Source organism: Molossus molossus, unplaced genomic scaffold (genome assembly GCF_014108415.1).
Source record: "Molossus molossus isolate mMolMol1 unplaced genomic scaffold, mMolMol1.p scaffold_m16_p_4, whole genome shotgun sequence".
Classification (NCBI taxonomy): Eukaryota; Metazoa; Chordata; class Mammalia; order Chiroptera; family Molossidae; genus Molossus; species Molossus molossus.
The window spans coordinates 87,518,269-87,535,114 of NW_023425377.1; the positions used below are offsets into that span (position 1 = coordinate 87,518,269).

At 36.1% G+C, this 16,846-nt stretch overlaps 1 pseudogene; it reads right to left on the reverse strand.

Annotated features, from left to right (window-relative positions):
- Window positions 1-3,166: 3,166 nt before the first annotated feature.
- LOC118643949 lies at window positions 3,167-5,179 on the reverse strand (annotated as a pseudogene).
- Window positions 5,180-16,846: the final 11,667 nt, after the last annotated feature.

Sequence of the window (16,846 nt, forward strand, 5' to 3'; positions counted from 1 at the left end):
AAAGACTGATAAATTATCTCAAGAATTTATCTTAAGAAATTGTGAAAAGAACAACAAATTAAACACAAAGAAAGTTGAAGGTAGAAAATAATAAAAAGAACAATAATGTATTAAATAATTTCTGTTTGAAAAAAATAATAAAATTGATAAATATCTGGAGTAATGAAAGAAAAAAATTACTAAGGTTGGGATGGAAAAGAGATGATTACTACAGATTCTAAAGACATAATAATCATAAGTGAGCATTACAAACATTTCTATTGCAATCAATTTTAAAATTGGAAAGGAATATGGGATACTTCCTGAAAGACATACTTTTCAAAAACAAAACAAATTTTTAAAAATCTGAGTAGTTCAATATGAAAATTAAGTCAATAATTAAAAACTTCTTTACAAAAAGATTTCCAAGACTAGATGTCTTTACTGGTGAGTTTTATCAAACATTTAAGAAAAGCATAACACCAATATTAGCATATTCTTCAAACAATAAGAAAACAGAGAAAAAATGTTTTCCAACTTGTTTTATGAAGCCAGCCTAATTTTGATACCAAAATCCTGACAAGACATCACAAAAAACAGATTACAAACCAATCTCTTAATGAACATAGGTGCAAGATTCCTTAACAAAATATTTTCTGTCAGGCAGGCATTATTATACTTATTTCATTGTTTGGGGAAACTGAAACTCAGATTAGTTAATTATTACTTGAATTTACATAGCTAGTAAAGCCAGACATAAACTTAGGTCTAACCAGTAATACGCCTGAATACACTATTTCCACAGCCTTTAGGTGCCTTGTAAATATATTTTTAAAATTCTAATATAAGCCCTGCCCCTAGCAGTGTGAATTACCTTTTCTTTTTTGCTCCCCTAGCATTTTATGTGTCTGTATTAAAACATTTATCACACTATTTTTAATGTTTATTTATTTGTCTGTGCTAAGTGTCTTTTCCACACCTTCTCACCCTCCCATATTGTACAAAAAGTGCTTTAGGAACTGTGATTTATCCTGTTCATTTTTGTATCCTATTTTTGACTCTGAGGGTACTGAAGTAATATTGTTGAATAAGTAAATGAATGAATGTCTGGTTAAAAAAAAAAGTTGTAATAGGACACAAAATGCACTACTAGGAAAATATGGACAAATCTGAGTAAATTAAAATTAGGGAATTTTATTTATTTAAAGATACAATTAAGAGAGCACTACAGAAATACCCAGGTGACAAATCTTTTAGCTGTTTCAGTATCTTGGTAGAAATTCATGTTGCTTTAAGAAGATTTGTGCAGCAATTAAGTCTCAACCCAGCTAACACATTTAATTAATTGCAAATGATAGATTCCATTACAAGAATGACTTTTCCTTTGCCAGAGACTCTGCATGATTTTGTCCCTAAGTCTAAAAAGAATAGTATATTTATTTCAATTGGGTCATCATTACCATTTTAAGTTAATATGCCTTTAACTTTATTAATATTCCCATTGTCACGATCTCTTTTTTCATTGTGCTTTTAGTTCCTAGTATAAGAAACATGGTTTAGTTATTTCCTTTGTGATAGAAATTTAAAGCATTTATTAAAATCATTAGCTATTATGTGACTATTTAGTAATTTATGACTATTCCCATTATAATGTTTAAACTTTGCTATCTTAAATAAATTTGTGAGTGGAAGAGTAGTTTCAAAAATGTAGGCATCTATTTTTAAAATTTTGATATACTGTATAAGCTTTATTTGACTTTAATAAAACTGGTTAATTAGCAGCATTTTCCATTTTTTTGTGACTTGGGAAAGAGGAACAGCAAGAAAGACCATTTATTTATTGAGTTATGCCAAGATCTTTCCCATATGTTATTTTGTTAATTATCCAACCAGTCTGGCTGTAGGCACTATAACCTAATTGCCAAGATGAAAAATTTGAGGCTCAGAAGATTTAAGTTTCTTGCCCAAAGTCATAAGCTATTAAGTGGTGCAGCCTGATTTTACGTCCTTACACGTGTCACCTGAAAGCTGATGGATCTGCTTTTGTCAAGGACCTCCATTTGTCAAGGCTCCAAGGACTTCTTATTAACCTTCATTTTGCCATTGTTTAACCTTCATCTTTCTCTACCAGTCAGTAGCATTTGGCAAAATTGATCACCCTTTCCTTCTCCTCCCCACCAAAAGTCACTTCCCTTTATTTAATGTTGATTTTTACAGACCATAAATACAAAGTAAGAATAGAAATAGGCCCTGGTCAGAAGCTATAGGCCTGACCTTATAAAACTCATGCTATAACAACTTGAACAGGACAAGAAGCAGCTATATCCTTAAGGTTGGAAAACTAGAAGGAGGATTTGGGTTCTGCCTTACCCTGCCTCCCACCCAATCTCTCCTCAAGTTATAAAGAGTCATCCATAGGCAGCAGCAGAATAAGATACCTCTCTTGCTATCACAGTGAAGTGCATATCACCAGGAGAGCTCGATTAGATGGCATAGACTCCAAAAACTGCATTGAGGGGAAACTGGTCCCAAAATGTGAGCGGGGAAACGGAAGGTGTGATAGAGCAAGTACAGAGAGAGAAAAGTTTTCTCTTCTCTACTCATTGGATCCTGACACGCCCCAGTCCCTGAGCTGGGGGAATACTGGCTTTTTCTCTTTTTCAGAGTCTTTACTGGGCCTTCTCTTCTTTGTGCTCTTGTTCTTTCCTGAAGAACTATCATCATAGAACACAAACTGTCTCTTGAAGCTCTCACTTAGATGCCTTAAAAATGATTCCAATAATGAGCCCCTAGAGGGCACTGATTTCTTTTTCATTTTTACATTTCTTTTCTTCTTTGACTTGTTCCTCTTAGAACCCTCATTCCAACCCCATTTATATTATTTTACAGCTTTTTCATATTCTCTCCTGGTACCCTCAGTCTTACAAGCCCACTTCTCTTCATTCTCCTTGGACATTTCTTCCAGAAGAAATTAGAGAATTTCTCAGTTCATATTGTCATAAGCCATCCTACTTGTAAACATGGTCATTTTCTGTGAGAAATTTAAGTCTGTGACCCAGAACCACACTGTGCTAGATGCCTTCCTTCAACACTCTCAGCTAGGTATTGTCTGCTTTTCCCATCTTACTATTCTTGAAGATGATACCTAAATGGCTCAGCCTCAGCCACCCATCATTCATGGAGTCTTTTACCTCCTGATAGATATCTTGAACTCCAGTGTCTCTGCCATGAGAACAAAGATTTGTAAAGATCTTGTGATACTGTAAGGATTGTAAAGATCTGTGATATTGATGCCAAGATAGTCTGACTTGATCTTCTCTCAGCTAGCATTGAGTCACAGTACCTACACAGACCTGTGCCTCTTAGAGGTACTAAGATCTTTGCCTTTCTCCGCCTCCACAAGCTTCTTATGACCCTCATTATCCTTGGTCATTCAACCTTTTTAAGCTGTTTCTTCTCATCTCAATCACTGCCACCCTCATTACTGGAGGGGCTGGCAGAGCAGCGCCATTTCTGCCATTTTTTTTAATTTTCTTCACCTGAGTTGAATGACTTATTGATGATCACTGTTGTTGGTGGCATTCTCTAAGTAGGTATTTTTTCTCAACTTCAGGTAGGTCTCATGCTAATCTTTATTAGAGTTAGAGATCTTTTTGTTGTAGTTTGGGTTCATCCTTTCTTTTTTTCCTTTTTTTTTTATCCTCACCTGAGGACATTTTCGCATTTATCTTCAGATAGAGCAGGAGAGAGAGAGGAAGGAAGAGAGAAAGACACATCGATGTGAGAGAGACACATCAACTGGTTGCCACCTACACGGCCCCAACTGGGGCCAGGGACAAACTGCAACTGAGGTATGTGCCTTTAGAGGGAACCAAACCCAGGACTCTCTGGTCCACAGGCTGATGCTCTAACCACTGATAAAACCGGCCAGGGCTCATCCTCTCTTTCAATAATCAGTTTTTGATGTTAAGCTTTTTTGCATTGCTAAAATTAGTTTTCTATACTCCTCCCTTCCAATGCTGCTGAAGGTATAATGACTGCCCTGCTTGGTCTCAATTTTAAAGTCAAAGGAGCAAGTGGTGGTGGTCCACAAGCAAAGTTGATGAAGGAGAGCTCATTGAAGCAGATGAACATGGGTGGTTTATAAACCTAGATTGAAGCCTGCTCCAGCAGGTATAGCAGTCCCAAGCTTACCTGTAGGAGCAGGTGATACCTCTGGCCCCTGAGTGCCCTAGGAAGTTGCCTGGGATTGTATTATTATGTTCATCAGTGCTTTAATGGCCTGGCTGACCATCTTTTGGAGGTATTCTGAGCACCTTTTAGAATATTTCTTCATCTCTTCCTTATTCGTATTGGGAGTCAAGAAAATGTCCTCATCCTTGGAGAAAGGGAGGATCAGGAAGTGATAATAGGTTTGACTCTACTTGATTGATTGGGATGGGGAGATCTAGGCTGATCACACACACACACACACACACACACACACACACACACACACACATATGGTGCTAGTCTTTTTGGGGCAGCAAAAAGAGATTAGGTACCAAGGTGTAGGGCATCTTGCCATGTAGGTGTAGAGAGGTAGATCCAAATGTTCTAAAAACCAAGGGAAGTCACACATTTAAGCTCCTAGAAGATGCGTCTTCAGTTGCCTGGATTATATTTACTTGGACAGCACATACTAGGCAAATGTCTCAACCAGGTATACATTATACTCTAGGGTAGGAGGCACATAAAATTTCACCCACATGAGAGAGACCTTGGCAGTGTCTTTCCAATGTCACCTCATTCTTGCCCATGGTCCACTGAGATGTGTTGCTGAGGGGTATCTCAGACTAGCTGGTCATCGATGTCAAAGAAAAGCAGCAGTCTACCAGTTCTAGCCCTTTGTATGTAGGGCTTTCTCCATTAGCTCAAGGCAATAATGAGTGCTGAAGAAATTAGAATTTCTCAGTTTATATTCTCATAAACCATCATACTTGTAAACATGGTCATTTTCTGTGAGAAGTTTGTTTGTGACCTAGAACTACACTGTGCTAGATGCCTTCCTTCAATATTCTAACCTGAGTGTTATTCACTTTTCCCATCTTACAGTTCTTGAATATGATACCCAAATGGCTCAGCCTCAGCCTCAGCCAACCATCATTCATGGAGCCTTTTAACTCCTGATAGACACCTTGAACTCTAGTGTCTCTGCCATGAGAACAAAGATTTTTCTGGTCTTATTTGTTTATCACTTCTTAACACTTAGCACAGTACCTATTTTGCACTCAGTAAATGTTTGTTGAATAAATAAAAGAGTTAATGGATACATGCATTTCACAGTACAGCTTAGTATGAACCATGTATAGTTTATGTCACAGCTGTGCCTATATAAATTTCAACAATATTTTACTACTAATAAATATTATTTCTGTAAATGACAGCAATATTTACCCAATCACCCACAAAAAATATTTAGGGATTTCTCATTTCTGGTCCCACAGGTAAAGGAGTGGGAGGTTGTCACTCCATTCTAATGAGTAAATAACTCAACAGTATGAAAAATCAACTTTTCTAGGTTCTGAAAGAAAGATGAGGGTACAGGGAAAATCAAGGCCTTCAAGATTAGAAAGACAGACAGGCAAATACAGAGAGTCACAGCTTACTGGAGCAGAGACTCATGTGTGGAACTTGCCATGGGAACTAGGTATTATCAAAGCCTAATAGACTTAGGGAAAGGGAAAAAAAACTCCAGTTAGCTCTAGCTTTCTATGTGGGAGAAGGAAATATCCAATTTCAACCCACTTTAGCTATATTTTCTCACCAAAGAGGGGAGAAAAAAACCTAAAAACACTTGTGAACTTCATAGTCCAGAAACATTGGCTTACTAAAAGACTAAGACCTAATCAGAGGACTGTAGAACATTTCCTCCCCACCTCATATCTTACCACTACATTGCTAAAGGCCTTTTATACCAGCTTCATTTACCTAGTACATCATGTCCAACCATCAAGAAAAAACGACAAGGAACACCAAAAGGCAATCCCTTCCACACATGTACAATTTGGAAAAGTTGGAACAAACTTTTTTGTTCTACAGAGCCAGACATGGCAGGGAGGTTGGAATTCTCCGACCAGAAATTTAAAACAACTATGATTAATATGCTAAGGGTTCTAATGGATAAAGAAGACTGCATATAAGAACAAATAGGCAGTGTAAGAACAGAGATGAAATCCTAAGAAAGAACCAAAGAGAAATGCTAGGAAAAAAAGTACATTAACAGAAATGAAGACTACTTTTAATGGGCTTTTTAGTAAACTGAACGTGAAGTAGACAAGAAGTAGTAATTGTAAACAAGAATTTTCAAGATAAATTTAAAAATATTTTGAACTAAATAAAAATGAAAACACAGGTTATCAAAATTTGTGGGATGTAAAAACAGTTCTTAAAGGGAAATGAATAGCATTGAATATATATGTTAGAAAAGAAAAATCTAAAATTGATAATTTAAGTTTCTACCTTAGGAAATTTGAAAGAGAAGAGCAAATTAAATCCACAGTATGCAGAAGAAGAAATAATAAACAGAAATCAATGTAATTGAAAACAGAAAATCCATAGAGAAAATCAACAAAATTAGAGACTGGTTCTTTGAAAAGATCAATAAAATTGATAAGCCTCTAGCCAGGCTAAGAAAAATAAAAAGAGGATACAATTTACTAATATGAGAAATGAAAGAAAGAACATCACTAAGATTCTTTGAACATTAAACAGATAATCAAGGAATACTATGAATAACTATGTCCCCACATCTTATAACCTAGATGAAGCAGACCAACTTTTTGAAAGACACAAAGTGCCAAAACTCACACAAGAAAAAAAATAGAAAATCTGAATAGGCCTATATCTGTTAAAGAATTTGAGCCAGTAATTAATACTTATAACAGAAAGCACCAGGCCCAGATGGATTCACTTTTGAATTTTACCATTTAAGGAATTATAACCAGTTCTCTATGATCTCTTTCAGAGGATAGAAGCACAGATAATACTTCCTAATTCAAGATGCCATTGTTACTCTAATAAAACTAAACAAAGGCATAACAAGAAAAGAAAACTATAATAAATTTATCTTATGTTGTAATCCATCAGATCAACAAGATAAAAAAAAATCACGTGATTATATGGCTAGGTGAAGAAAAAGTATTTGACAAAATCCAACACCCATTTATGATAAAATATCTCAGAAAACTAGAAATAAAGAGGGGAATTCCTCAAATTGATAAAGAATATCTACAAAAAAAAACCCAACAACAAACAAACCCTACAACTAACGCACTTAATGATGAGAAACACTCAGATCAGGAACAAGGCAAGGATATCTCCTATAACCATTTCTTTTTGACATCATATTGGAAGTTCTAGCCAGTGCAATAAGACAAGAAAAGCAGATAAAAGGTATACATATTGGGAAGTAAGAAATAAAACTATCTGTGTTTGCAGATGACATGATCATCTATGTTGAAAATCTGGCGTTACCAGGTTCAAATTCAAACATGTTACTTCTTTCATTGCTTCTATTATCTTCAGATGAAGATATGTCTCAGCTTTCTCCTCTAGTGTTATCTTTCCCATTTCATACTCTAGCACTCTATATTTCAGCTATTTCAAGCTTCTTTCAGAACCTCAAACATGTAGTGGTGTATTATACTTTTGAGCATGCTTGCCTTGTTTTTTGAAATATTCTTACTTTGGTTTTCCACTTGGATACTACCTATTTATGTCTCAAGACTTATCTCAGGAACCCCTTCAAGACATTCTCTTTGAATGTCAGCCTTGATCAGGACATTCTTATAGGTGCTCCCCTGATACTGTTGGACTCTCACTACTCAGGGCTTACCATATTACATTCTATTACAGTTACTTGTTTGTGTCTGTCTGTCCGTTGTCCTCAGTAACTATAAGCTCCTTGAGAGAGGATATTTTTCTTAATCATCCTATGTCCTTGGAAGCAGCATCGAGGTTATTCACATGAATAAATGATTGAGTGAATAAATAAAAATATACTTTGAAATGTTTTTTTCTCTCTTTTTCTGCTAGCATTTTTTCATTTCAGGTTTTAACCATTACAAGTAGACCTTGTTATGATGCCTAAAAAATTCCTTTGCACGTGAGGTTCCTTCTCTTTTTACACACACACATACACACATACACTTCTGTTCCTGAACACTATTAGACTAGACTTTCTTAAACACTGCTGCCCCTATTCTCTTCCTTGATCAACACCTTGTAGCAATTTTCTTTGCCAGTAAAGTTCTTCTTTTCCTTTTTCATTTAATTCAGATTATATTTATTTATCTCATCCAAGAAAAATGTTCCCTGACTGCTCTAGTTCTGATATTTGAAATTTATCAGCCAAATTCCTTCAGCATTTGGAGTGTGTACCTCAAATTTTATCATAAATGAATGTACAACATGGAGTATAACCTCAACTGGATTATGTATCTCTTAGAAGAGGGTGTACTTTAGATGTCTCTACCCTCCTAAAGAATAGAATCCTGAGTTGAGAACATAGTGGGTGCTCGGCAACTTCTTTGTCATTTATTTCATGGTATTCATTTGGAATTGCTTATTGTCATTTTCATGAAACTGTTCTTAGACACAAATATAATTGAATGCTCACACATTAACTATTTCCTCTTATTTTGGCAGGACTTTGTGGATTTCTATATTTTGGTTTAAGATATACTATTGTATTCATCTTCATGTATCTGTATGTATTTTTTATTAGAATATCAATATGTTAAGATCTTAAAATATAAGGCCTGGTTTAGAATGATCCCTGAACCTCATTCCAGCTGAATAACTTCAAGCAAGTTACAGAATTGCAAAGCCTCCGTTTCCTTATCTGTAAAGTAGAGATAGTGAGTTCTTATTTTATAGACTATTGGGAGAATTAAAAGACATGGAGTTTATGTCAACTTGAAAGAAAAGAACTGTCAATAGTAAATTGTATATAATATCCCTCTTTTGTTTATTATGATGTTTTAAATTTTAATTGTTTTAAATTTAATTTTATTAATAGCAAAAAAAAAATGGAACATCTAAAATCTTTAGCACAGCTCCTGACAGAGAGCAAAGTGCTTGATACTTACGTATTTTTACTATAAAAACGATTTAAAGATCAAGTCCAAACTTCTAATTTTATTTATAAGAAAAACCAGATCTGGCAAGGTCAAATTAATTGCTCAAGACCACTAGTTAATGAGCGAAATGTCCTGGGAAAAAACTGCAAGTCTCCTGACTCTAGATCTAATGTATCTTCTAATTCCCACATGACTCTGCAGTCTGATGAGTTTCTGAGGACTCCCCAAGGGCCTTGTAAGTATGTTCTGTTTTATCTTATGATAGGTATGTAGTTCTCTGGGAGAGTTTCATATGTAACATTTTGAAATTAAAAAAATAAAAACAAAAATATTTACTTTATCATATCCAGTTTCTTTATTTTTTCCAAAAAAATCTATAAAATTTTTCTTTATGTGGCCAGTGATGCAAATTTCATTTGAATTTTTTCTGAATTGAGTTACATTATCTTTTCAAAAATATTAACATTATTTTGGGTCACATGGTGGTATTTTTATCTTATGAAGAGTTTGTTATTTCAGAGTTTAAAAAATTATTTGAATTTCAAAATGCTCATAATTATCTTCTTCAAAATATTTCCCACATGCAATTTTAAAAAATGCTTTCTTCACATATGAAAAAAATGACTAACCCCATTATGTCTGTGGTTGAATGATGGAAAGGAAGGAAATTCTCTACAGACTAGAGTTTCCAAGGTGTGTGTGGGGGGGTATCTTTTAATGTGGCTTTGAAAATAAAACTCTACTATTTATCAGGAAGGATACTTTTTCCATATTTTTATGGATATTCAGCTGTAGCAATAATGATTTGTTTGGCTCATTTAGAATCATAGACCTTTTGAGAGTAAGAAAAATTCTCCTAGAGGGAGAGCTAAATCAACTCTGTGCTTATGTAAGAAATGAATCCCAAGTCTTTCTTGTTTCTGTTTTTTCCCCCCAAAAAATTGTATAAATGAGGAAGTAGTGCCAAAGACCTATTAGTAATAGTTATTTCCTAATTGCAGCGGGAAGCATCCTGCATGTTTAAATAAATATTGTTAACTGTGACCTCTCACTTTGCCAGGACTGATAAGGCAATTGTTTGGCCTATACGAGGCACATACAGTATACACAGAGTGGAGTGCAGCAGGAAAACAGGAAACAATAAATCAGAAATTAGAGCACTGATTGTTGTAGCTAATTACATCAGGCTTCTGCTTAATTTCTCACTCTGTCATTCTAACCTGATTTTCTTGCCAACAGACTTTGCAAATTGCTGGTGTCACGTACATTCAGCAAATAATAATCCTTAGTTACTGTGACTGACAAATGAATGAGCAGGAGAAGATAGTTTATTATGCAAGGATGAACTGAGACATTCACCAGATACCTGCCTGGATGCTCTTTTAATTCACTTACCCAGAGGAGCTGCATAATGCATTTCTCCAGGAGCAGAGATTTTGGCATCAAGACAGCTTAATTAGATTTGTGGGTTGGTTTGATAATACTGAGCAACAAGAAAAGATGGTACTGTAAAAGAAAGGGAGGGAAGAGATTGGCTTGGACAAAGAAAGAGATAAAGTAGTAACTTAGCTATTTAAGTCAAATCTGAAAATAATATGTTTAAGGGTGAGATTAGTCAACACATTACTGAATGCTAATCTTGTTGACACATAGATTTGGTGAGCTAACTTGGTATTTTTCAACCCATTATGGTTTGATTACTAAAATTCTATTTTTAAAAATTTATCTTTATTGTTGAAAGTAGTACAGATGTCCCCCTATTTTTCCCCATTGACCGCCTTCCCCCTGCTCCCTCCTACCCCAGGCCTTTAATGCTCTGTTGTCTGTGTCCATAGTTAATGCATATACGCATGTACATTTTTTGGTTAATCTCTTCCCACATCCCCCCTCTGAGATTTGTCAGTCTGTTCCATGTTTAACCATGTGTGCTAAGAAAGAATGATAAAAATGAGATGCTCATATTCAAAATTAATTGTTTGATTACTCCCAGATTCTATTTGTGCATGTAGATAATGCACGTTCAGTTCAGTTTTCCATGATCCCAGTTCTGGTGTTGTTTATAAAATCAATTTTCCTTTCCCTTTACTATTTTACAAAATTGACGTGGTTTCCATGCTTTAAACAATTTTGCTACAGTCTCTGAAGATGGAATATGGAATATCTAACTGAAGAGACTTTTCACTCCATTGTTATTTAATAAATTTGCATATTCTGGGTATATTTTCTACTTTGGTTGTCATGTTTATTAATTAGATCCTCTGCTGAGCAGACCACTTTACTCAAGCTCTCTGCTTCTTTCATGCTTAATACAAATCATATTATTTTGTTTAACTGAAGGTACCATGTATGTAAGAAAGAAAACTGTTTCTCAGTTTAAGATCAAATTTACTTCATCCTTCCATTCCCAGTGGGTTCTGATTTTATTGCTGTCTTGCTTTAGCATCATTTTCAAGGGAGGAGAAAGTGAGCTCAGCTCAGAGATGTCAGGGGATCACAACAAAACCTTCTCCGAGTCACAAAGGATGCGTCAGAGCTGTGGCGTTCCCATCGTTTGGAAATCTCTGTTCTATTTGGTAAAGCAAGGGGTCAGAGTTAACTATTTATTTACATGTATAGGTGATGTCTTACATTCCAATGATGTAGTTGGAATGCAGACCAATTAAGCAGCCCAGAAACTGTGGTAGAAGGGCCAAAAAACAGTCTGATGTGCCAGCATTGCTACTGGCCCAAAGGCCAGAGAGAGCAGAATATTTGCTAACTGGTGTCTTTAAATTAATTTTTGTATAACAAGTGCTTAGACCGCTTCAAATCTCAAGCTAACTTTCCAGGAGTCATTCTTAATGTAATTTTTTTTCTTTGATCCATTTTTTTTTCCAGACAAAATTGTATAAATATATAGTAAACATCCGCTGTGTGCCTATTGTGCCATGATATAAGAGTAATCTATCCCCAAGTCACTACTCTCAAAAGCAGTCGAAGGCTTGAACTTATAAAGCAAGCATTAATTAACACAGATTGCAGCATGATTTTCTAGATACCTAAATGAGTGGTATTGACAGTGGAGGTTAAGAAATTGAAAGGGATTGAATTTTTCAAAGAAAATTTAATGGAGATAATTTGACATGAACTTGGAAGGATAAGTAGCATTTGGATAGCTGAAGAGGAAGGAGAATACTTTTTAAGCAAAGAAAATTGATTTAAATGGGGTGGGGGGGATGTGGCTAGACTGGAAATAAGAAAATGAGTCGTATGAAGGGTTAGGTGGGATGTGGTTGGATAGAAACGGTGGCCAGATACTGAGTGTTAGGGGAAGGGTTTAGACTTAGTATTACAGGTAGTGAGACCTTTCAGGGATCCCAGAGCTAGGGCTGATGTATGGAAAATAGAACAGGGAGAGTATAGGCTGGGACCAGCACATCAAGTTAGGAAACCCTTAAAATAACCCAGGTTTTATGTGTTCAGGGTCTAGGTAGTGATTCTGAGAAAGAAAAGGAAAACATGAAATCAAAGTTCATTCAGAAACAGAAATTGGTAAGCATGATGAGATTCCACAGAGAAGACAAACGGGAAGGTTGAGTCAAAAAGGACAGACTTGGCGCCTGGAGGAATTATCTTTGATTTGGCAAGAATCTAAAATTTGGAAGAACGAGTGTTTAGATGAAAAGATGAAAGGGCATCAATTTCCAAGGAGAGAAGGAGAAGAGACAGAGTTGTTTTCTGGTCTTAGCTGCCATAAGTCTTTCAGATGTTTCATTACTTATCTGTTATAGACATTGGTATTAGCACAGCTTGGTTTGTCTGAAGTGTGTAGACTTGTCTCAGGACAGTGGGTATGATAATTATGTGAAACGTGCCAAAACTAGAAAGGTGTGTATGTGGGAGGTGACAACCCGACAAAATAGTATCAAATGCTACCCCTTCAATACCAGAGGCAGCATGATGTTTGGGGACAGGGGAGGGCACTTACCTTCATAAGAAGCCACCACGAAGAATTCTGCCTGTCCAAATGGAGATGTGTTTCTTAATTCCCTTTCTTTTTCGTTGACTCTATTTGATCTTCAACATGCTGCAGGACCCTTGTTCTTGAACCTGACCTTTTTGGCTTTGGTGTCTTCTGCCAGTTGACTGGTATATGATTGGCCTATCTGCTTTGCTTTTGTTCTAAATACTAGGCTTTGGGGTCCAGTGTCTGACCTTAACCCATGCACTAGTAATTGGCTTTGCAACTGCTGAGTCATCAGTGTCCATTGGAAGGGACTAAACAGTCTAGAATAGTATATAATCTTCCATTTTGTTTCACTTCTTTCACACCCAACCACTACAACATTAGACCTGAAAGGCTAATACTTTTGCTAGTCTCTCTTATTTTACTTCCTTCATCCTCACTGCCAGATGGCATGGGACTAAAAACCAAAGTAGAAGCATATTTGTACTTTTTTGCACATATTAGCATCTATGACTACTCCAAACTTTGTGCAACAGAACAGGGTGTGATTGTGAATTACATGTCTTCATTATTCCATGTGAGCACAATTAAGAAGCCCAAACATGTGTCCTTATTCAAGATAGTTCATATTCATCTAGATGCTCTTTGTAGTTATAGAGAAAGTCTGAAGATTCAAATCACTCCCCAAAGGAAAGCCCTTCATAACCACCTTTGATCATAATAGGAGTGATCCTTCCAAAGGAAACCAAGATAAATTTGAGGTTGACTTTTGTAGATGAGCCAATTAGAGTTTTAAGGATTCCAAGGCTTGGTTTGCAGTGTCCAGTGAAGCTAAGGTTTGCAGTTAAGTCATTAATCTGGTTTCATTTTTACCCTGTTTAAAAGCCAGTTAACAAAACTTATACAAAGATCAATGTATTGGCCCAAACTTTGGGTCGAGAATGGAGGTTAGCTAAAGTTGGCCCAGATTGATATTACAGGAAAACCTGTTTTATTTCCTCCTTTTCCCATAGACTTTAAAACATTCTTTCTTCATATAATTTTCACTGGTGAATGATTTGCTATAAATGGGTGCACTGCACTAGTTCAAAGTTTTTATTTTAATCATGATTCCCAGAATAATTAACTTTTAAAAGAACCTCAGCGTCTTTCCTTGTTCTCTTTTTTTTCTTACTTAAATTTGTAATATTCTTGCTTTCTTGGGCCCTGATGACACTGTAAATGTGAATATAACTAAAAGCGTATGCTGCTCATTAGTGCAGCTCCAACACACCTGTGCCCCACCATGTCTATAAAAGACTGGGCTTACTGCCTTAGGAAGCACCATATAAAAGAGGTTGCTTCAGGCAAGATCCCTCTTGGGAGGAATATTGTTCTCTCTTTAAAAAATATTAGTTCTAATAGTTTCTTCCTATAAGACCATGAGAAGAGCAAGAAGCTTAAAGAAGAAAAGCACAGTTCTGCCAAAATCCAGTTAATCCCCTTCCTGAGAAAACAACAAAAAAACAAAACAAAACAACATTATTAACAAGAGTTGTAATCTTTGTACTTTACTGATTTACTCCATGAGCAAAGAAAACTTGAATTTAAGTGTTTGTGTCTGGAGATGTGGAAAGCATAAGAATTAGAGGCTGTAGTTCAGCTGAGGACTCTAGGGGACTGCGGAACGCTCCGCATTCATCAGCTCCATCAACCAGTTTCCTGCCCCACATTCACACCCCCAAATACAAGCCATTTAGAGGAGAGCAGTGCCCGTGCTCTGCACACGTTTAAATAAAATTAAAACAATTAATAATCAGTCAGATCGATACCCCCAAATCATTTCTAGGTAGGAATTCTGAAGCCATCACACACTAGAAAAGCAAACCTAGATTCAAATAGAGGTTCTCATGGAATGTGTGAAGCAGCAATCTCCATGACAGTCCTTGCTGGTTCCCAACTTCTAGTCATTGTTCCCATCTTCTTACTAATTCCACTTTCGTTCAAGGGGACATGCTCAGCTACAAGATCACCTTCCCTGGCCTGTCTTACTGTTACAGATGTCATGTGACAGTTCTTGCCAAAGAGAAGTAAACAGACACTTTGAGTAGGGCTTCTTGGAAAATTATTTTAAAAGAGGCAACTAACTTTGCTCTTTCTTATTTTCATACATGGACAATGAATATAATGGGAGAGGTGAAGTAGTCATGTTGTGACCCAAAGTGAGGGATGTGGAGACAAAACCACATGCTGAAGATGGCTGGACAGAAAGAGTCAAGACACCCTCAAAGTCTTTTTTTTTTTCTTTATTGATTTGAGAGAGAGAGGAAGGGAAAAAGGAGAGGGGGAGAGAGATGGAAACATCCATGAGAGAGACACTGATTGGTCACTTCCTTCATGTCATCCACTGGGGATCTGGCCCACAACTGGGCATTTGTCCTGACCAGGAGTTGAACCGGCAACCTCTTGGTGCATGGGTCAATGATCAACCACTGAGCCACACCAGCCAGGCAACCCTCAAAGTCTTGATGCAGCCAAACCGATTTCAAACTGGGATAGTCTCAGAAGTGAATTTTTCAGTAATATTACCAGACATGATAAAAAAAGTAATTATGATATGTTTATATTGAAGTAATAAATCTGTTCCTGGTATAAGATAATTAATATTTATTGTGCAACTTATTAGATATCAGGTACCTGTTCTTAAGCCAACTGTTGATTTTCATAGCTATGCCAGCTAGCAAAATTACCTGTCTTTCACAAAAGAAGAATTCAATGATTAGAGAGGTTAAAGAAAACTTCTCAAGGACACACAGCTCATGCTTCATCCCCAAAGTCCTTTCTCTTTTCACTATATAATATTGCACATATCTGTTCTTACTGTGTTTTCTAAAAGAGTTTCATTTTAAATAGGTTTATAATGAAATACCTAAAAATTCAAGACAATTACAGAGGATAATATAACTAATACAATGGATTTACTCTCCAACACTAAAATGGTATATAGCATTTTACAGAATTTATTTCAAAAATGTTTCACAAAAAATAAAATATAGAGCAATGAAAAACTCTGGACTTTCTTAGTTACAGCCCCTTCCCTCTTTCCCTCCTGCCGCCCAGCAGTAAACACTACCTAGAAGTTGATATATATTGTTCCTACCATATTTTATTGCACATATTTATAAATTATTTCAGTTAGGATTTTCTGTATTTTTATATTGAATTTATCAATTTCTCTCCAACATTATGATTTTGAGATTTAGCCATGTTGATTCTTACAGTGCTAGTTTTTATTTTTTGTTAATCCTCATCTGAGGCTATTTTTTCCATTGATTTTTTTTTCTTTTAGAGAGTGGAAGGGAGGGAAGGAGAGGGAGAGAGAGAGAGAAACATTAATATGATAGAGACTTATCAGTTGTTGCCTCCTGCATGCTCCCTGACTGAGGCCAGGGATCAAACCTGCCACCCAGGTACATGCCCTTGATAAGGAATCGAACCCAAGACCCTTCGGTGCATGGGTGGATGCTCTAACCACTAAGCAACACCAGCCTGGGCTGGAGCACCAGTTTTATCCAGTGTATTATTTTTCTTATGAAATGTATCAAAATTTATTTATTCACCTGCACATATTGATGGACATTTAGGAAGTGTCTAAAAGTTGCCATCATACAAACAGAGAAAGACAAGTATCCTATGATCTCACTTATTTGTGGAATATAATGAACATAACAGTCTGAGGACTGGGGTAGTCCCAGAAATGTGAAGTGGGGTACAGACTGACAATCCTCAGAAGAGGGGGTGGTTGGGGAGAGATAAACCA